This window comes from Vidua macroura, chromosome Z (assembly GCF_024509145.1).
Source record: "Vidua macroura isolate BioBank_ID:100142 chromosome Z, ASM2450914v1, whole genome shotgun sequence".
NCBI lineage: Eukaryota > Metazoa > Chordata > Aves > Passeriformes > Viduidae > Vidua > Vidua macroura.
Window position 1 is genome coordinate 55,741,973 of NC_071611.1, and position 22,794 is coordinate 55,764,766.

Consider the following 22,794-nt stretch of genomic DNA (forward strand, 5'->3'; position numbering starts at 1 on the left):
ACTCCTGCTTCTGCCCCCAGCATCTGTGAGCTCTGCAAGCCTTCATAGTCCAGCACTTAAGAGGACATCTAGAAGTCAAAAATGTATTCTGCATAAACGCTCTTGGGAACTCTTACACAATAAAAAGCTTCCTTTTCTTCCTGCAGAATCAGGTTTCACTCAGGAATAGAATCTCCTTGATTTTAAATTGCTTTTAAAATGAACAGTATAACAGTATTATGGCTCCGTATCATTTCTCTGGTTAACTCACAGAGGTGCTGAAGCCTTGAAATAGTTATAAGAAGTTATCTGGGTTTAGGCACTGTACCGTTTACTACCTTCTGGCCATCTGTCAAAAACTATTAAGTTAGATGCAAAATAAAGATGGATATGCTCTAAGCAATGTGAATCAAATACGTCAGATTTTCAGAGTCTTACTTCACTGACTCTGTTTTAGGATTGTACTAGTGCAATAGCCACTGTAATACTGTGTTATTTTAGTAACTGAAGTATCAATGAAACTGAAAGAAAAGCATGACTCATGACTTAGAAGTAGCTGTTTTGGAAGAGAGAGTGATAGTGAATTATACAAGTTCAAGGTCAGCCTGTATGGTTTGGATCTGGAGGGAGCCACAGGAGATCACCTAATCTCTTTGCTGGAAAATGTTTGTCAAACTTTTTCTTCAACAACTCTAGTGATGAAGACCCCAAAACTTCTGCAGACAAACTGCTTTAATGCTTTGCTCTCTAGGATCAGAAAAGAAATTCCATCACATCAAACGTCTTCAAACACATATGAAGTATGATTTTGCAGCAGCATGACACTTGCCTTGTTCAGTTTGTGACCATATTCAGGACAGATATCGGCCTCATTTTGTATGTGGGAAGTGATTATTCAGACTGGATAAAATCTCTCTGTGTTGAATTTTGTCTTTCTTTTTGCCAACATTTACTCCAGTTTGTTTTGATGATTTTGAATTCTTTAGCTAAGCTACAGCTGTTTGGTGTCACTAATAAATACAGTATGCATTCTTCACTTTCTATTACTGGTGAGAATATTAAATTGTATCAGGCCTATGGTAGATCACTTCATTCATCTTTTATTCAATTTATCCTTCCATAAAAATTGTAATCACTGAAAAATAGCTTTTGACTTTGTTTTCTACACCAGTTTTGTACCTACTCTATAATAGATTAGCATATATTGTTTCATTAGCTTTCTTATGAAACAGTCATAAAAGATAAACCTTCAAGAAATACCAAAGGAATGTTTCCTCACTAAGAGATATTTCAAGAAAATGCCTAAATATGATGGGGGAACAACAAGCACCAGAGTGCTTAGAATTAGAGGTGATACATTTTTGAGATTTTATTTTACCTATATATAAAATACGTAAAAAGGAATATTGTGCTCTTGTATAGTGACTGCAGTCACTCACAGCAGTAAAGAGTTTCAGTTAGTCAACCTTCCTAAGAAAAATTACAAAGCACAAGTATTTACCAAATCTGTCCATTTGGTTCTTGTCCCCACTCATCCTTTCAGACAAATAAACTTTACACTTCAGGTCATTATGACTGTTCTTTTGTTCTGTCTTTCCATCTGAGTATTTAATTGCATCTCTTATTAAAAAAAAAACTTTTTCTGTCACCTTTTTTTGCCAGTGAGTGGTCAGTGTTCTCATATATTACAGAAAAATATTTTTAATGTATGTGAAAGAAACCTATCAGTTAGATATTTGATTTACTTTTGGAGTGGTGGCAGGTCCTGCTCTCTAACAAATAATGAATGAGAATATCTATTCCCTAGTTCATCTAATGGTCCAATACACTTAAATATAGAGCTGTACTAGCATTAGCTGGGTATGTTTACCCTGTTAAAAGAGTGAGATAATAGAAGTACTTCTTTTTGAAGATTCATAAGCACTAACAACAGTTAGTGCTTATGAATCAGTTGAGAACTAAGCACTGTGATATAGGCTGACCTGCTATTTAGACTTTGCTCCACTGTTTATGATTTACAAGAGAGAGCAAAGCTTTGATTTTATTTTGCACTGCTAATCTTAGATAATCTAGGTCATTGCAACTTGATAAAAGATAGCCTCTGAGATCCTGATTTGCTTTGGACTTCAGACACTTGCTCCTTGACAACTGTCAGTCAAATCTCATGGGTTGTGTTCTGATACAGAAGTCACGCTGGAAACAAACATCAGGATGTTGTTAGCAACATTTTACCTGATGTTTACCTGATGTCTCAGGCAAACCTGAGACATCTCTTGCCAAAGTAGGAAATGTGTTTTAAAAGACCCAGAATGGATGGAGGTGGGACAATACTTCGAAAAAGTATCGTATGCACTTGTCTGAAGTTAACACTTCTTCAGTCATCTGCTTTTGTCCACAGAGAGAAGCATAGTCTTAATCACATTAAAGTGAATTATGGGTTCCTAAGCACCAAGTAATTCTGGCATATTCTGAGGCAGAAGAGACCTATAAAGGATCATCGAGTGCAACTCCTAAGTAAATGGCCTGTGTGGGTATTGAACCCACAACTTGGTGTTAATAAGCACCATGCTCTGACTAACTGTTAATCTCATCTCCCTGACCTAGTTTGTTCAGTTACAGCCCAGTTAAATTTTCGTGCCATGTAATTTCAAACCTGTGGTGCGTGACTAAGTCAGTTTCATACATTTCTATAACTATAAACTGTCTATAACTGTCTTGACCTGCTTTCCTGCTTTCAGAGAACGTAGCAAAATCCTGTAAAATGTGCAGCTTGTCCCATGTAGGCCATGATCATTTGCAGCATTTTATTAATCAGTTTTAACTAATTTTATCAGGGATAAATTGTTATAAGGTTTTTTATGTCAAATCACTGAAGTCAACATACATTTTTTACCAATCTCTGACTTGCTAGGACTTTCAGTTAGATATAAGAACATTAGAAGCCATCAATCTCTTCAATGATTCATGTGCAATCTTATCTGTTATCCAAATGATGTTTGTATCCATTAATTCCAGTGAGTATTATTTGACACTTTTTTTTTAAGAGCCATCTGTTCATATTTATGTGGTGAGTTGCCTTAATTCTTTTATCCAAAACTGGATGACGCAAGAAAAAGAGAACAGTGAGGAAAGGAGGCTGGACCTTCCATACAGTGTCAGAGACAAGTCGGTGCACAGTATCAGTTGGTGCTATCCCTGAGTAGAACATCAAAAGTTACCATTGGAAATTTTCTCCAGTTAGAGAAGATGTTTCATGTCAGGTAGACCTTGATCTGAGCAATTTTTCTTGATATTTGGAATTTTTCTGTAATAGATTCCATGTTTCTTAAACTGTGGAACATTTTCCTCAAATGGGAGACAGGGTCAGAAGTGATCCTCTTTTCTGCAGCTAGTTTCTGGTACTGCACTAGGAAGTGCTCAATGCCTCCTAACTTGTACCATCATCACTTCACCAGTGATAAATATAACACTGCCATTTCATCCAATTTGTCCAGGGAAAATTTAGTCTAGTGAGAACTTTGAGGTCAGAACCACAATGAAAACAGTTTCAAGTGGAAAAAAAACCAAATCAAACCAAAACCACCACCTACAAACAAACCAACGATTCATTTCCAAGTATCTATTTGTAGAAGAATTTTTTAAAAAATCACCTGCTGAAAGCATACACTTTATAAAAAATTTCCTGTAACCAGATGTACATCTCATTGTACCTCTATCAGCCAGCAGTATTATTTCCATCTAGTGTAGGACTTACTAAGATGAGAGTTTAAAATTATTTTATGTTGCCACTTGATAGATGAAGAAAGTCTATATTGTCTTTCTCTTTCAAAGTGTTACGATTCCTGAGCTGATCTTATTTTAGAAGATTTGAGGGGGAGTAAGGCAGAATGTGAATTAAGTGAAAGCTTTTTGCAGATTTTTTTCTTCATTGGACAATCATGGAAGAAGTCTATGAGTAGAGAAGGTGGCAGCATGGAAGAAAATGAAAGTGATATGCAGCAAAAACCAGTATAATAACCACTCCAGCTCACCACTATAAACCTTGGGAGAACTGTGTTGTTCCATCAAATCTGCAACCTGTGGGAAGGAAGCTTATTTCCCTGCTTGCTTGGCACAATATATAATATATTATAATATATAATCATATACACCAGTCTACTCCTATGCTATGGGATTGCAGTAATGGGGGCCTTGATCCATCACAAGGTGACTGAGAGTTTTCAGATATCACCATCAGAATATATGTAAGTTTTACTGATCACAGTGTTTTTCTAAAAGATTTGCACTCTCAAAACATTAAACTATAATGCTGGTTATTTCATTCATTCATTCATAAAATGTGTGTAGAAGGCAAGGGTGACATTGCAACTATGTCTTTAGGATATATAAGGAACAATATTTGCTATTTATATTCCAGACAGTGGACACAATGTATTTTGTATGTTCTCAGGACTTTGATGCCATTGCTATGGTGTTGTCAAGAGGGTCTCCGAAGACATTGTGGAAGGTCAGCTTTTTGGCTTCCAGCTGTTCCCTTGCTGCAATTACCCATGTACAAAATGAGGGAGTCATTGTATCTGGTCTTATACAGGTGTTTAGTGCTTTTAAATAGTTTGTCCCTCTCAGCTTGATGAGTGTGCTTTATTTGAGGCAATTAATCTAGATTTTAAAGCAGAAAGTAAGAGAATGGAAATCTGTTCTTTGAAACCATGATTGGAATTTTAAGAACGTGTGTATCCAACACTTTCTTCCAAAATCCTGCACTTCAGTTCTCTTAAGTTTTTCATATGCATTTGGGTACAGTTCACATTGAATAACTTCAGCTGACTAAAAGGCAGCAATCTAATGAAAGCTATTCTGCTTAGTTTGGGCTGTGGCAGGAGATAATCAAAATAAATAGATGATTTCTCAGGCATCCTATCCATCTTTAACTCTTATTTTAGGAGCAATTTAATGGTGAGTGCCTATTTTCAGAGAGGAAATTTATACTTAGGTAGATGCTTGACTTTAGACCAACTATGATTGGGTGAGAAAATGTCATTCTGCAAAACATATGCACATAATCTAAATTATAAACTCTCCAAGTTAATGAGCCTTAATCTTAAATATAGCTTTCTGGCTGATTATAATATTTATCATAATAAAAATTATAAAGTGACTGCAGAATTAACCTGAGACAAAATACTATTAATAATACTTATTCCAAAATTAGCCTGAGAAAAAATTTCTTTGCTCCTTTCAGACACACTGGTACATGTCTGCTGCTGCTTTAAAAGAACCGGAGCCCTAAAATAAAAGAAAACAAAAAAACACACTCCAACTTACAAATATCTCTCAAAATGTTTGCATTTGCATGGATTATGAGAGCTAGGCACAAAAAAGATTTGTTTCAAATATTTCCAGTCATTTTTTTCAGAGTATAGCCTCCAATCCACAGAGACTTTTTTATTCCACTTGTGGACATACAAGATAAAGGCATGTGAAAGCAATTTTTCATTGAAAATTGCACAGTGGATATGCATGAACCAGAATTTGCTTTATTTGAAGTTTCAATGCAGCTGTAATTTGCATCATTTACAATTTTGCTGTAAACTGACTTGGGGCATTTGTCTACATTATAGCCAAACCAGGCAAAAGATAATTAGGAAAAATCAAAAACTTCTACCATAATTGATTTCCACCAAATAGCACTGTCTCTGGCTGTTATAACAATTAGTTTATCAATTTAATGTTGATTATGGCATTCCCATTGAGGAATAGGAAAGCTTGCAAAACAGCAATGCAAAAGAATCTGGCACTGTTGCCACTAGAGCTGATACAGTATCTAATACATATATATACAGTTTTCTTTAAGATATTTTCAGACATGTTGAGCAAAAAGTTGGCTTTGCAACATAATTCTCCTTTGCTAATTTTATTTCACTCTGCTGTGCCTAATTTTATCCTCTGGAGGCATAAATTTGGGCTTTGAAAAATCTATTTCCTTCAAGCTTTTAATTCAAGTGATAACAGATGCTAAAGACAGACTAAGAAAAAAAAAGATTGATCTCTCAAAAGTGTTGAGCAAGTGATCAACATAGTTTCTAAATAAACACATTTTCAAATTTCTTCATAAGAAAACAGCTTCAAGAGCTCAGAAGTTAGTAAGTTAAGAAGTAATGTTAGGAGAAATCCATTGATGAAGAGATGGGAACTTAAATAACAAACCATTGAAATTAAATTGATATTTTAGAAAGGATTTTTTTTTTAATGCTTGACCTGCATAAACTACAAATTTAGCTACAGAGAGGGCATGTTGCTTTCTAATAATCTATTTATCTATTTTACATTTCATCCTACAGTATATTTTATTTGCCTTGATTAATTTAGTGTTGCATATATAAAAAAACGGCATCAAGCATCTCATTTCAATAATCAAAATTACAAATATTATTTGGCAGTAAGATAATTAATGAAATCACTGCATCTGCTTAGAAATAATTTTTGTGTAAACTGAAAGTGATACTAATAAAATTCAGCATGACTATTCCAGAGTAGCACATAGTAGGATTATTTAACTTCCACCCTTAAAAAACCCAGCACCGTCATAAGGAAGCTCATTCTATCTTAGGTTTATTTTCACTTTCAGATAAAGACAGATAGTAAAGAGCTCTTGCTTACCTGTTTTTAAGTACGATATTGAATTTCCTTTAATGTAAGTATCCTCATTTTTATGTTCCCCTTTTAGTTAGGAGATACACACCTTCAAAGAGGAATCCCAATTTACTCTACATCATTCCCCCTATCTCTTGTACCTCTTTTAAATGACCATATAGGAAACTTACAGAAAGTCTCACCTTACCTTTGGTCCTTTCCTTGGGTAGCTGAGGTAAATATCCACTTTGACACAAACTACATTTTAGCTTTTTTAGCTTTAATCTTAAATATTTTACAAAAATATGCATATCCACATGGAAAATCCACTATAAATCAATACATAGAGAGCGAAAGGGTGTGGAGGTAAATATATATCACTGCATATAGATAAAGTACTTATATATAGTGTATAGTCTCTGTTTGTGGTGTATAGATAGTATATATATTCTCTGTATATATTGTCTCATTTGAGTGCTATATATGTACACACTAAATATATATACTCTTTTGGTATACAAAATATAATTATGTCTATCCATGTATATCTATGACTGTGTATTATATACAAATATATCAGTAAAAAGAGAAACAAACATAAATATTTGAGAAAAAATCAAAATATTTAATTAAAAAAAAAAAAAAAAAAAAAAAAAAAAAAAAAAAAAAAAAAAAAAAGCTTATCCTGGAGATCACTAAGTTATCTTCCTATGTTGCTAGTGTACTGGCACACTAATATAGATAGTGGACTGATGTCTGTCTCAGTTCCCCCTTTATTTTGCAGTTCTAAGATTAAAATGGCAGAAGGAAGAGCAGCCTCCCACTTCCTGCCTGATTCTAGGAATATAGATCTGAAACAACTGACATGCTGATTTCTCCAGAACACCAAACACAACCAGTCCATGGAACTAATTGTTTTAATGAATTTGATATCCTTGAAGATTTGGAATACTTTCTTCCAAGAAACATATGGACCTTCCTCTTCACAGACCATCTGAGTTTCTACAAAATATGTGCTGTTTTGAAGCGTTTTTTCTTCAAGAAATGTTGAGATCTTTGGTGTCACAAAGCTGATTCCCCAGCTGCTCACCTGGGAGCCGTCTCTGTCCTCAGTGGACCTGCCTGCTGTGCCAATGGGAGTGATCACTTTCGGAAGCTATGAGGTGAATAATCAAACAAGATCCGCACGCTGGGAATCACTTGGTGGCAACCAGCAGTTCAAGGCATGGGTTGGAAGCAGTACCTGCTATGGGCAAATGTGTCACCTGGCTCAGCTTAAGTTTGGCCCAGTTTCTTCTGTGTTAGCAGAGGATGCGCTTTTGCTCTGGTTTTTTTTGCCCTCTCCTATGGGAGGTTATTGCCAACTGAACCAGACAGCTGAGACGCACAGTTAGAAATTATTTTGGCAGGCCAGGCAGGATGCAGCTGGGTTTCCACTCCAAAAGGCCTGACTGATTTTGTCTCAGGTGGTCTGAAAACAACTCGCACTTGCACTTGGTGACAGAGACACAGGACTAAAAGAATAATATAGTTCTTGTATAGCACATAAGTAGTGAATAGCACATATGAGTTGAGGTCAAGAAAACATTATAGTTTTGGAACAATTGTTAAGAATCAAGATTCATGTTTAGAGAATATTTATTATGTCATACCTAATGATTGAACTATTTTTCATTTGCAGTACCTTTAGATCTTTAATAATTAAGTAGATATGGCTTACTACTAAAATCTGGATCTAGACATAGTTGTTGAAACTTTCAGAAAGGGTGTGGTGTAGTGTCACCCCCAGCAACACCAACTTAAATATTTATAAGGTTAATTAGTCTTCAAGTTATATGATACAAATGATGTGGTTGTTGAAATTTGGAAGATTTACCCTATGTTAATTGTGGAGTACAGTTTTTTTGGTGGTTGGGATAAGACTATAGCTTTGTTTGTTGTGGCTGTTGCTCTGATCCTATGTTTGACTAAATGTCAGTAGCATACTTAGAAAGGCAATGTATACAACTCTGATTTGCATAAATATGCAGTGACATCAGTTTCATGCTATTTTTATCTAAAAACTTAACATATTTTCAGGTACTTGTTTTCTAGTGACATCAAAAGGATTGTACGTGCACACCTGTGTGGATTGAACTTTAGTTTCTTTGACTTTTACCTAAACACTCCAGAGAGTTCATAAAAGTGGACACTGCCATGCTGGCAGCAGGCATCTGCTGGGAGGGGCCTACACCCATCAAGGTAAAGTTCCACTTGGGACTCTCAGTGCAGCAGGACCCACAACCAGAGTAACCAGTGCCTTCTCCATGTTGTCTGGAGAAGAGAAGTCCTATCTCCTGCCCAGAAAACAGGCAGAGGAGGAAACAGAAGAGGATGATGCACAGTCCATGCAGCCACAGGACATGGTCTGCCCCCTCAGGGGACAGTGCTGGTTCCTGTGGGCAGGTCATCCAGGAAGAGACTTCAGGACAGTCTGTGTGGTCCTCACCATCACTCCTGTCCCTGACAGCGCATTAACAGGGGTATATATCTGGTAGGTACTATTACTTCATTTTCTGATACTGGTATGTGCCCCAGCATTTACTGTCATCCATCCAGTCCATGTGCCAGGATGATTTTGATGTGCCTATTCATCAAGGAAGGGCTGAAAAAGAAATTCTGGCACACACTTCTCTTGCAGCAGGCTGCTGCTCTATCAGGGCTTGGCCAGAGGCAACACTGTCTGTAGAAATTATGTTGACTGAGGAGAACTGGAAGAAATGCAAGTGCACTTCTGGCACCAGTGCTTTTGCACAGGTGTTCAGGCAGCAGGAACCTATCAGATTGCTGTGCTCTGCAACCTGATACAAGTTGTCAGGTCCAGGCACTGACTGTTCATGGAGAAAAGATGAGGAAGGCTGAGCATCTCACAAAGAACTGGATCCTACCTCTGCTCAGCACTGGCTTCTGTCCAGGCTCCAAGAAATGATGTAGCAGGGCCCTCTCCATCCTCTCACTGGGCACAGATAAGTGGATGGAGATTGAAGAGGAATGGTGTATCTGTGAATTCTTGAGCCTGTATTTATGGCTTACTGAGGATACAGCTAGAGCATTCAGGAGATGTCGTGAAAGCTGCCAATGAGAACATAGGGAGGTGTATAAAGATATGATTATTTGCTTAGTTTTTTGCATATACAATGTGGGATTCAGGGTAGAATTTAAAAAGATATAATACATCTTTTTATATGATCTAAACAACCTATGTATGCTGAGCTAAGATCATTATTAGTGTAACCTGTTTGAATATTACATGGGATAAATGACTTCAATATTTTTAGAGCCTCATACATTTTTACTTAGGTATTTTAAAATCTAGGAAATTATAGTCATCTCTGATGATAGACTTATTTCATCTGATGATAGAATACTTAAATGCTGATATTGTGCTACTTATTAGATCCAAGTATCAGAATATTCAAATAAAATCGAACGAAAAATGTTAGTGGCTTTGTAATTATGACTTCAGAATGATGAGAATGCATTATGGGTTTTCTGGTTTGGAGAGTAAATGTTGTTTCAATGTCACTTCTCTTAAGAGATCCTGAACATAAACTATCAGCATTAGAAAATTCCCATACTATGTTTTAACCAGAGTATAAAAAATGAAGAAAATGCTATCTTGGACTAGTGACCTTTTTGGTCTCTTACAACAGCTCTTAGGTATTGCCCACAAAATATTTCTTTTTACTAAGTCTGTATGTTGACATGAAACCTATTATTTTAGATGAGAATGTTACTTCTGGAAAAATTAATTGGTCTTAGTCAAAGGATTTTATTTTATTCTTCCTCAAAGAAAAACAGTGTTTTGGCTTTCATTTTTATCAGACATTTATGTCAAAGCTGGCATAAGCAGCAGGTTACTTCATTAATTCAGTAATTTAAGATACATCAACTTCCTTTTCTAACGGAAGTGTTTACATTTGGTATTACAGTTTATATTCAGAACATACTTCAAGGTTGCCACTCATACTATTATATTTTGTATTCTCAGACTTTCTGTAAAATCTATGGTCTGAAATTGTGAAATCAGCATATTTTGTTCTACATGTGACACTAGGTAGACTCCCTCTGCTGGTAAATTCCAGCCTCAACTGTACTGGGTTTACCATTTTGCTATATTGATCAAGTAGCTGCACTGGCAGAGAACTATGCGCACTAAAATTTACTGTGAAAATAATGTGACTGGAGCCTCTCTTTGTCCTTCTTTACAAAGTGGGTAACAAAAGTCACAAAGATGTGCTACAGAAAAACATAATAAAATCTGTGCACCCCTTAGACAGGTAAAAAATACTTTTCACATTGTCCATCCCATAAGATGAGGAATAAGAACGAAAAAAGGAGTAAAAAATAACTTGCAATATTGAAAAAATACAAATCTACTGAATCAAAGTCATTGCATGTTACTGAACCAAAACTCTAAGTAGTTTTTGTCTTTAGAGAGACCATTTCCCTTGATAGCTATGAGTAATTACCATAATATGCATTCTCAAAGACACAGCTGCTTCCCAGAAGATCTATCTGAAACTGGTGGGAAGTAGTCATCCGATCCATCTACCACAACAGACAGTCAACAAGACATATCAAAAAGGAATAGTCAACACTTCACAGCCAAGATGATATAAAGCTGATAGCACAGGTCTTGGCTAGTCCTTCAAATGTGATGTAGTTGATGAAACAGGTTCAGGCTTAATAATTTTACACTTACTCTACAGACAAATGAAAAACTGAAAAATTATCAAATTCTTATTGTCTGCTAGAATTTTCAAAAAAGTATCAGTGAGAAAGAAAATATGAAACACATAAATGCAAAACACTAACCCATAAGAAAACAAGATATAATCTGAACTTTCATTATAGGTTTAGTAACAGCAGCATTTTACAAAAGGCATGAGAAACAGATTTTCTTTTTTTTTTTTAAATTTTTTTTTTATTTAATGTTTAAGCCCCAAGCCAAGAATATTTTGTGTCTGCAGAGGACAGCAAAAAAGATCTACATTAACTAAAAGTACTTCAAGGAACAGCAACAAAAAGGATAAAAAATTAAATTAAATAATCTCTGAGGAAAAACTGAGGAAGCAATGAAAGATGTGATACTAATCTAATATATGAGAAGTTTTAAAGAATGGTGTAAAGAAAAGTGATGGTGAAAAATCTTACATTTCCTTCACAGTGACGCAAGAAGTAAAGTCTTATTTGCATAGAGGAAAGTTTTAGGCAGATAATAAGAAAACTTCCTAATATGTGCAGTGTTGATGAAATGTGAACCAACTCTTTCAAGAGACACTGTACAGTATTTTGGACATGTTTTTCATGCATGACCTATATATATGTGGCCTTAGAATAGGGAGCAGATTGGGTCACTGTCTTAATTCTAGGTGGAAAGCTTCCATGTCTTAATGCTAGACCTACACAACTAGGGTATCCTACTGCAGGGTATGCTCAGTTTTAGACTGTAGCTCTAAATGCAAGAACATCTGATTTCTCTCATGACATTGGAGATAACCACATTTTATGGATTGCTGAAAAATGCTTATCAAGAGACAGTATTAAACTGTAATTTTTTTTCTTGCCTCAGAGTTTTCATGAGAAAGGTGACTATTCAGTAATGCTTGTTGTAAAACTTACTTGTTATATTTGGCATCTTCTGCCACAAATGGTACCAGGGAGTCTGGATCTGTTGTTTTTCCTCCTTCATCCACACTCCACATATTTTTTTTCAATTTTATTTATATCTAAAAAAGAAGCCACAGGGGATTTGTTTAAAAGGGAAGCATCCAAAAGAAACAAGTGTTCCAGTTCACATGAAGCAAATAGTAATCCTGAAACATAAACCAAAATCACTTAGATCATTCTGTCACAATATAAATCCTGCACAGTATTTTCTTAAGAATTCTTTAAAGAATGATCTTGTCTCTCACATTTGTTCAGCATGATCAGTTACTTTTCTCAGTTCGGTATCTGTCTCTGATAACATTCTGCCTTATCATGGGATTGTAGGAGATGAAGTTGGAATAGACCTCAAGAAACTTCTGGTCCATCACAGTGCCTTACGTTCATCTGTCTCCTATCTGATAATATGCACAGATCAATTTTTAAAACTTACATTTTTTTTTTGTTTTCATTCCCATTATTGAAGAAGACTAATATGAAAATTTAAAGTTAGAGGGAAAAATCCTTAACAGCACCTGGGACAATATGGTGATCCTCCTTGCCTGCCTTCCAACATTCTACTCTGTTGAATGAGTAATTTTTTCCTTTTACTCCTTATACTATTTTACAGATTATTTTTCTAGAATTGTTGTTTTGTAGCTTCTGTCTTTCCTTTGCCCTTATTTTCTGTTATTTTCACAGATAATAGTACAAAGAGAACTCAGTGAAATGTCTGTCCATAGAAGAGCTGTCAGAAGTACAGTATTTTTTCAGTGAAGAAAATAGAAATGCAATAAGCACAGAAATTATGCTGGTAATTGTTAGTAATCATCTTGAGACATCCCCAGTGCATTTTCCCCTACTCTGATTGAATTTATGTTGTGGTCTGGACATGCTGCGTAAGGACACAATGATTATCCAGTGTTGTGTACAAGCAGCTCATTCCCTCCCGCACTTCTTTGGCAGCTGCTTGTGGTTTCCTCTGGACATCAGATTCCCTTCTCTACTCTTTTGGGATGAATCTGATGCCATTAGCATGACTGAAAGCCAGGCCAAAAGTGATACCTGACCTCCCACCCATGTACTTATAGGAATCTAATGTGCTGGAAAAAACCTCTAGGGAAAAATCCAGCCTGTTTCTTGGAAGGTTCTTTATGCAATGTAAACCTGAAGGTAGGAAATAACTCTGCAAAAGGGAATAGTTAGTAAAATTCTTGAAAAATGCCTGGAAAATAGCATCATACCATTCTACGCTCCATGATGATGTAGCATGGGCCACCCATGATTTATCAGAACTGTTTAGTTATGCTAAATTTGGATTTCAATAATATAAATCTTTGCAGTTTTTTGCAACCAATTTTCAACCTCCTTTGTGATTATTTTCCCCTCCTTTCTTCCTTTCTTCCAGTAACTGCATTGTTCTGCAGCCAGTGCCACTGTCAGGTTTGTGACCAGCTGGAAAAAACAATAACATCCTCTGCTACAGCTGGACTGCTGTTCATTCAAGTGGTGCTATGGAATGGATACCCAATGCTAGCAGCTGGATTGTGAACCTCCAGTTTATAAATTAGGGTGAAAATGAAAAAGAACAAAAAAAAAAAAATTGTGCACAGAGGGAATGTTAAGTATTGGATTTTTATAATATAACTCGATAGGCTTGGACCTTTTTGTTTTATCTTGTGCTCTATTTGCAAGAAAAATAATTTTAAAAGTTGAAAAGTCTGTTGAATTTCTGAATGCCTGATAGCAAAGACCTCTTTGCCCTGAAAATAGGGAAAAAAAGAGATCTTAATGCACATGCAGTGTGTTGTAATATAACATTTTCTTGTATAAATGGAAGAACTATGTTGATTTGCAGTTACTGCTGTTGACTGAGCAGTTTTTTGGGTAAGGACTGTCCATTTCAGTGTGGAATCTGGAAAACACCCACAAAATATTGGGAATTATGCAAAGAACACTTATTTTCTGTGGCAAGAATAATGAGCTGCAGCAATAGGAAACTCCAATAGTACCAGCAAGAAAGCACATAGATCCTTGAAGACGACAAATTAAAAAAAAAAAAAAAAAAAGAAAAAATTATATTTCCTTGATTTAAAAAAATTCACATTTTTTGGAGCTGTTAGCCAGCTTTGATGCTGGAAAAGGATTCTTTCTTACCAGCTTTATATGTCTTCACGACATATATTTCAGAAGGTCTACTATGTATGAGCAGAAACAGAGATGAGGAGAAGTGCTGGAGCCTAAGGCTTCACTGATGAAACTGATAAGCTGGTTCACCAGAAAACATCTAGAAATTGAATTTTTACTGAGTTTTTCTCTAAGAAGAGCTCTAAGAGTTGACATGGACTGTACTTCAGAACATTTACACCAGTGGTAAATTCAGTAGTGATATTAGTTTGTTGATAATAAAGTTCAGTTTGGAGATCAGCTCCATCATTTTCTCATTTGCCACTATGGGAAAACTTGATACACTTCATGTTGTGCAAATAGTAAAAATCTTAAGACTTCCTTAAATGATGGCCTAAAAGCTATGACGAATATTCTTACATTATAATTCCCAGAATAACAGGAAGTCAAAAAACTAATGGCAGATTTGGGTTTCATGAGCTGATTTTCCCCAGCTGTATTACATCAATTTGAATTTGTTTTTCCAGCTCCTTGAGCATATCTCTTTGCATGACTTTAAGTGTTATGAAGTACAGAAAGGACTCAGGAGAAACCTATAGGCTGAGTTCTGCCTTGACATAGAGTGATGTGAGAACCTTTTCTTAAAGTGGCTGGATCCCAGATCAGTGGGAATTCAGAAGGGCTTGGAGGGCCCTACTAGTACTGAAGATTGTCTCCTTTTGCTCTTGTAAAAACATCATAAGGTGTTACTGTTTAACAGCATCCCAAGTGTCTGGGAGTAAATGTTGCAAATACTGGGGGCATACACAACATTTTTCTTACATTGAATGCCTTTGCCTTCTGCGGCTGTATCCAGGACTTTTAGTACTCTCTATATTTTTTTTTCTTTTTTTCATCAGAGAGAATCCTAAATCCTTCTCCTACCCTTTGATTTATAAAAGTACTACAGAGGTGAATGTTTTGCTTTAATTTCATTTAAGAGAAAAATTCTTGGTCTGCATTTTGCACTATGAAATTTTTTGACCTCAAAGCAAGAGATCAGGCAAGTACATGTAAAACATATTGATGCTTTATAAAACAAAAAGAGTAACAAATGAGAAGATCTGATTAGCCAAAATGAAATAATGTGTGGTTCTCCTGGGAAAATAATAGTGAGCACTGTCTGTATATTAATTAGGAAAAAAAATTACAGTATAGCTGGAACAAAGGGATATTTGCCACAGGAGTACTTAGAGCCTACTGAATGTATACACATTCAGATCCTCAGCAACTATGTGCATTAAGAGTAAGTGACTTTCTGCAAGTAAACCCATTAACAAAATAAATCCATGTTTACTACCTACAGTGTATCTATTTTATAAGAACAGATCCCTTAACTGTCCCATTTATTCAATGGGACTAAATAAGGATTAAATAAAAAGGCAGTGCATACATGCCGGTTTATGGCACATGGCTTGAAAGCATCACATTTATCATGTCACTAGATAGTCACATGCCAAAATTTGCCCTCTTATCTGCTTATGTGTCAACAATATGCTTATCCTGGTTGTCTAGAGTTCAATGAAATCAGTCAAGTTTCCAGGGCACATGGTACACTTTGTATGCTATGAGAAGACTGAAAGGGAATTTGAGTGCAGTGAAAGGAGGTGAATGTATACCTTTAAACTTTCTAAGACATTCAAGCCTTCAAGCCTTTTAATGTCAACAAAATACTCTAATTACTTAAACAAAAGGACCTGGAGATAAGAGAAGAACTCAAGACACTGGCTAGCATCTAAAACATGGAGCTGCCTAACAAGGTTAATATTTTTTATGTGTGCTCCATCTTTCTCTGTATAAATATCTTATCTATAGTAATGTTTGTCACAAAACTAATGAACCTGTTAAAATTCAGGAAAACCATGTGATACATGGAACTGCACAGACATTTAATAAAGCCTGTACATTCCAATAATGAGAAACTCAGACTGATGCACTAAGATGTTCCTGAAATGCTATCTGAAAAAAACCTCAATGCTATTTTTCTGCCAGACCAAGCTGATAAATGCATCATGCAAGGACATGCAAGGACAAGCAGTATTTGGAGCAGCTCTGGGAGATGTCCTGGTGGCCTTCAACTCTGGGCAAGCACAGGCAAGGTCAGCAAGGTCCCTGTGGTGTCTGGAGACCACCGACATGCTGGATAGTGCTCTGGACAGATTCAGCAGGGAGCAGTTGAGTTGGGTCAGTGTAAACACCTGCACTCTATCTGACCTGCTAACTCCTGAAAAGGAATTTCTCCTAATTGGTCTCTATAAAGAAAACTAATGTTAGGCAGAGGGAAAAAAAGCACACATTGGTCAGATAGTGGATAAGAACCTCAGTCTGACCCAGCTGTGCCCTGTCTGTGACAAAGAAAAGTGAAATGAATTGCAAGGTCATTGCACCCTGCCTGTATCAGACTGTCTTTCATACTCAATAAATTATGTGTGATTACAGTAAGCAGTTACCTTTGAAGCGGTATATTTTGGCAAAGCCTCTCCCCTCTCTCTTCAGCACTGGTACTATGGCTTTGTGCCATGGTAGTCTCCTACCTGTCAAAATACTTCAGTCTAAATGCACTGACTGCTACCAAGTGAGGAGTAAGCCTGGTGTAAGGCAGCCACCACTAGAATGCTCACGGTGGTGAAGTAGAGAGGTCGCTCTCTACTTCAGGGATCACAGGGATCATTCTGATATCTTTAGGACATCCTTCTCAAACACAGGGAGAGGTGGTTTAGAAACTAGCAGGTTATTTTGTCTAGGTGTCAGGTTCATGGAAAATACAGTGATTGTCTCCTTTATTTATTTTTCCATTTCTACCACTCCAAAATGACTCAGTCAAAGTGTGGAGGGTTTTTTTTTTTTTCATTTATTTTGGTTCTCTCTTTCTTGGTTTCGGTTTTGGGGTTTTTTTTTTTGGTTTTGTTTTTGTTTTTTGTTTTTTTCATAAGAGGTGATTTTTTGTTATGTTTTGGTTTAGGTTTTTTGTACCTAAGAGTTGATTTTTCTCATTGCTTTCCCTCAAAAGCTCAACACTTGAATTTCTTTTACAGGTAGCATAAACTGAAGACAGATTTTGTTTGCTCCCCTTTGCTAAACTTCTCTTGTTAAAAATGACTGATGATTGTTTATCCTTTCTTTTGTGCTTTGAACAGATATGAAATCCCATGCTTTGAGAAAGGAATATAGAACGGGTCATGGATTCGTCATCATTCATCATGCACTTCATTGTGCATGTGTGTGCCTTCACTGCAAACTGAGACTGCAGATAAATTCATTTGTCTCTTTGCAGTGAGCTGTAATTAGAATTCTGACTGGCTGGAAAGTGACTATTCATTACACTGCAAAACTACAGAGCTAGATGAACTTTTTCTGGAGGCTTTTCAAAAACACCATTTGCACTTTCTGGCATGCACTGAATAATAATGACATAGTGCAATAGCTTCTTAATATTTTGTAACGCAATAGCAAATATGAGCCCATGTCATGCACTGGGAACCCACTGGGTTAGGTCATGTATAAACACCATTTGTTTTGGCTCCCTGTAAAAGATGTTATGATCAAGTGAGCAAGAGTAAACCTGAGAGAATATGTGTCCTATACAGTCCTTACTGCTTCACCCCAGAGCAGATGGCGTCCTAAATGCACAGGTGGAGCGCCCCAACATAAACAGCATCTAGCAGCACAGAGACAGTGGAATAACTCTGGTGCTGGCCTCTCTGTGGTCGATGGCACACAAGGATGACCACTGTTTGTGCCCACAATCTTTGGCTATCGTCTCCATCCCTTAGATATGCTAAAAGCTGTCAGCCTCAATAGTTAGGTGCCTGATCCAAAACTCCAAAATCTATGGATGACTTAAATGAGTCTACTAGTTCCTTTGAAACACAAAGGTGTTTTTCAGACACAGCCAAGGATTTAGAACCTTCTGTCTAGTCCTTGAAATAATATGGATAACTTTCCAAGCCTGTCCCGTATATAGCAGATGCAAATTTCTATTCCCTTGCCTGCGAACATCTTGAAGCAGGAATTCTTCCAGGTCAAATAAATTACTTAGCAGCCTTTCATTTGAGGCATGTTTTTCCCTGTAAAAATGTCAGATTCTTATCTTCTAGGCTGGAATATGCTGTTTTAGGAGTAGTCAGTTTTTCTTTAAAATTTGAACAAAATTGAAGCATGCTTTTAAAGGAGAATAAAATAAATTTGCATGTCTGCTGCTAAAGAAAAACACAGGAGTTTTCTTTCTTACCATCTTTAATACTGAAGCCTAAAAATGCAGAAAATGTACATCTGGATTAGGAATGTCTTTGAAATTCCAGCAATAACTTTTAATGCTCAGATAAGATTCTGTTTTGATCAATAGGATTATCACATTAAACAATTCTGTGTATATGTGAAACACAGCTGCTAGGGATGATTATTTAATTCTGTTTTCCTTGTGGTGCTTGTTTGTATAGCTACATTGAATGAGTTTTGAATCATACTAAAAATCAATATAGAGAAGTTTTAGTTCTCAATGTGTAAGAACTTGTATCTGTGTGTGAATGACTGAAGGGATATAAAGTATAAATCAGGATATTTAGCAGAATGGAAGATGGAGAGTGCTGCTACCAATACTAATGGTAATAGTAGTAGTAGTAAAGAAAAGGAAAGAGGAATAAAAGTCAAGAGAAAGAAGTGATGCACAATATAATGCTCACCACCTGCTGACCGATGTCCAGACTGTTCCCAAGCTATAGAATCACAGAATCAGCTAGGTTGGAAAAGACCCTTGAGATCATAATGTCCAACCTATGACCTAAAACCCCCTTATCAACTAACCCATGGCACTGAGTGCCACATCCATTCTTTTTTTTAAACACTTCCAGGGACAGTGACGCTACCACCTCCCTGGGCAGCCCATTCCAGTACTTAACCATACTTTCTGTAAAGAACTGTTTTGCAATGTCTAGCCTAAATTTCTCCTGGCACAGCTTAAGACTGCTAAGCTTAAAATCAGCAGCTCCTGGCTGACTCCCCCCAGTTTAAATATTGGACAAAACATTCTATGGTTTGGAATATCCTTATGGCCAGCTCAGATCAGGTGTCCTGATTATGCTCCCTCCCTGTGCTCAGTGCCAAAACAGGGAACACTAAAAAGTCCTTAATTTAGGGTAAGTACTACTTACCAATGACTAAAACATTATTGACACTATTCTCATATTAAATCCAAAACACAGCACTATACCAGCTACTAGGAAGAAAATTAGCTCAGTCCCAGCGAAAACAAGGACACACTCCTTGGCAGTGCAATGCACATGCAACAAATCTGTTTATGATTAAAAAATGTAAACAAATCTGTTTATGATTTAAAAAATTACAAAACTCACTCAAGTAGGAAATTCAGTGTTAAAGATGCCACAAATGGAGCAAGTGATTCCTCAAATACTACTGATGTAAGGAGTCTTTATTTCACTGACTAATTCTTGTCATAGGAGAATAGCAATTAGGCCGAAATTCAATTCACAGATGGCAGAGATAGGAGGAATTAAAACATCTTTATTTCCTTTGTTATAGTAGGAAAACCAGCAAAATCTAGACATTCAGAGTTCAGTGGCTTTACCGGTTTTCCACTGAGCCTAATCAGAATGAGTTCCTCATTCTTAATTTTGCTGGTTTTAGTGGCTTGCTCTGTAGTTGGACTTCACATGTGGCATCATCTAATGTTACTTTGTGCTGACCCTGCTCAGGGACAACACCAGCTGTACAGCTGCAACACAGGCTCAAGCACAGTCCCATGAGATAGCTTAGCTGATAAATCACTGTATTTGGCAGTGGTTTAAACTAATACCCTTGCCCTGAAGCAGGGTCCTAAGACTATGATAGTACGGCACTGTTCAGGGAGAGCTCAGGGAGCCATTTTTGCCACAGCTGAACTTCCAGATGCCTGTGCAAAGGATTGCAACCTGCTGGAGTTGCAACCCCAGCCTGTTTGCACTCACAGTCAGAGCTGTAGGCTCGGTTTCACAAACAGCTCTAATCTTAGCCTCTTTTTGGACAGCTTTATTACAGCTTAACTACAGCTTGCACACATGCAGTGTATGTTAAATACCAGACCACGCTGACTCATCAGCTGTAGCCTTAGCAGATCAAGTAGCCAACATTACTTTGAATAAACTTCCTATGTCATGGAGTTGGTACTGCTGTTTATTTTTTTCAGTGAATATCCCCTTCTTATTACTATTTCAATTCAGCAGTCACAGAGAAATCTTTCTACTTTCAGGGAGAAATACTGTATAGACTTTACCAAATAGAAATCAACTCATAGTTGATTATTTTTTTTTTTTTTCACTGTGTTTTATTGTGTATCAAATTATCCTTGTCTTATCAACATAAGTACAAATTCTGGAGAAGGCAAATTGAATAGGAAGTGCTTTGGGGTAGCACACAAACTGTGACATGAATGTGAATAACAGGTTTGTCATCTGTATATTTTTCCAAAAATGATTTCATTTTTTTTACTCTCATGAGACTTTGAAAAGTGTTGTATAAAGTTCCTTAGATATTGAATATCCTTTCCATAAATAGCCATAAATAAGCATGAAAAAGCAGTTCTGAGCCACAAGAACTGTCTTTGGATTCAAAATACGTCTTGAACACACCAAGAGCTTAAATTTTTGTGTGGCTTCTAGACAGGCTTGTGCTAAAAGATAAGATTAACTTGCTTTAGATCAAAACGTGACATTTTGCTGGGCGTTCTATATTTGATTTTGGAAGATTTAGTGCATTTAGTTCTTTGAAATACCAACCGATCCAAAAGAAAAAGATATGATTTTAAGGCCAGATGTTAAAATTTTGACATATTAAGCATGAATATATTCATATCTCTACACTGAATTTAAGGCATTTAAATTATTCCAGTTACAAGTTAATTCAAGAATTCTTATCCCACCTTTCATAAGTCAAATTTTAAAAATCCTAAAGTTGTTCCTACCCCTGACTTTCACAGCCCAATTTTTTTTTTTTTAATCTAATTTAAATAGTAATCTATTTCTCAAAGACCCTGTTCTGTCCAGGTACAACTACACAATCAAATGAAGGTATGGCTGTAATATGTGGTAGTTTTTCCACACCAACCTCATAGAACAAGTACTGATAACAATAACAGTCATAGCATCAGGGTAGTCTTCAGATTTATCAGAAAAGAAGCTCTCCAGGGACCCTTAGTTAAATGAAAAGCAGTATTCTAGGATATGGTACAGCTGCACTTTAATAGGCAGGCATATCTCTCCTTTCTCATCAAAACCACCAAGAAGGTTAGGAGCACAAATCTTTATTGACCAGTGGCAAAATTTGTTATACTAACTCATTGAGGCACTTCATATGTCTTCCTCTAACTTACCTTCACAGGTTACACATACCAAAAATACTGTTCTTCTGTCCATCTATCAATCAATCTATCAGCAAATGAGGTTGTTTGAGCTAATAGTGAACTAACAATATACTAATGGTTCTCTTTGGAAGAATACAGCATGCTTCAGCTTTGTAAAAATAATTGTCCTTTTGCTCTGAATTTGATAAGTAGGTAAAACATATTACATGATATCATGCTCTAAGAAAATACCATTAACTACTTCTGTATTGATAGGGGTGGTTGTTAACAAGAATCTTCTGCAATCATCTTTATTGCTGCATTTTATTCTGCTTCTATAAGAGCCAGTAAATAAGTGTGTGGCATTAACAGTAGTCCAGCAGTTAGTGTGGATCTCTGCTGTCACACATTATAGTCCATAGCCATTGTTTTTTAATCTAAGGGGAGCTAGGACCTGTATGTATGCATGTATACAATAACTTCTCTAAACCAGCCCAGATTGCCTTCTTTTACTTACATATTCTTTATGGCCCAGAGTTCTGTTTTGTGCTGGTTCAAGATATAATATTAATATGTTAATTTCTCTTCCTTCTGAAGATTTGCAACAGCTTTAAAAGCCTGACATAAAAGCATTTATTTTAAAAACACTCAGATACTGCTGATCTGAGGTCCAGAGAGGTTGAGTGACATACCCGTAGAAATCTTCTGTTGCAAAGGAATAGTAATGTAGAAAATAATGACAAAAGCAGTATTTTGAGCCTTAAAAAACATCTCTAGGTATAAGACATAGGCTGCAAACATGCAGAATAATTCTTAGAGGAACTAGCAAGTAACATTTTACACTACACACCTAAATGAAATAGGATTTCACATTTCATATAAGACCTGATGTTTTTGTCTAGAACATGCAGAAAAATCAATCTGAATTAACTTTTAAAATAGATTGGCTAAACCACTTTAAGTTTCTGCATAGCCAACTCTCATTTAGAATGTAT

The 22,794-nt window shown here is 36.3% G+C and overlaps 1 long non-coding RNA gene across 1 annotated transcript; it reads right to left on the bottom strand.

Annotated features, from left to right (window-relative positions):
- Window positions 1-9,654: 9,654 nt before the first annotated feature.
- Window positions 9,655-16,816, bottom strand: LOC128821818 (uncharacterized). The gene is made up of 3 exons (XR_008441243.1): window positions 15,452-16,816; window positions 12,277-12,383; window positions 9,655-9,723 (listed from the first exon to the last, which is right to left on the bottom strand). It is a non-coding gene; the product is annotated as an uncharacterized LOC128821818 (long non-coding RNA).
- Window positions 16,817-22,794: the final 5,978 nt, after the last annotated feature.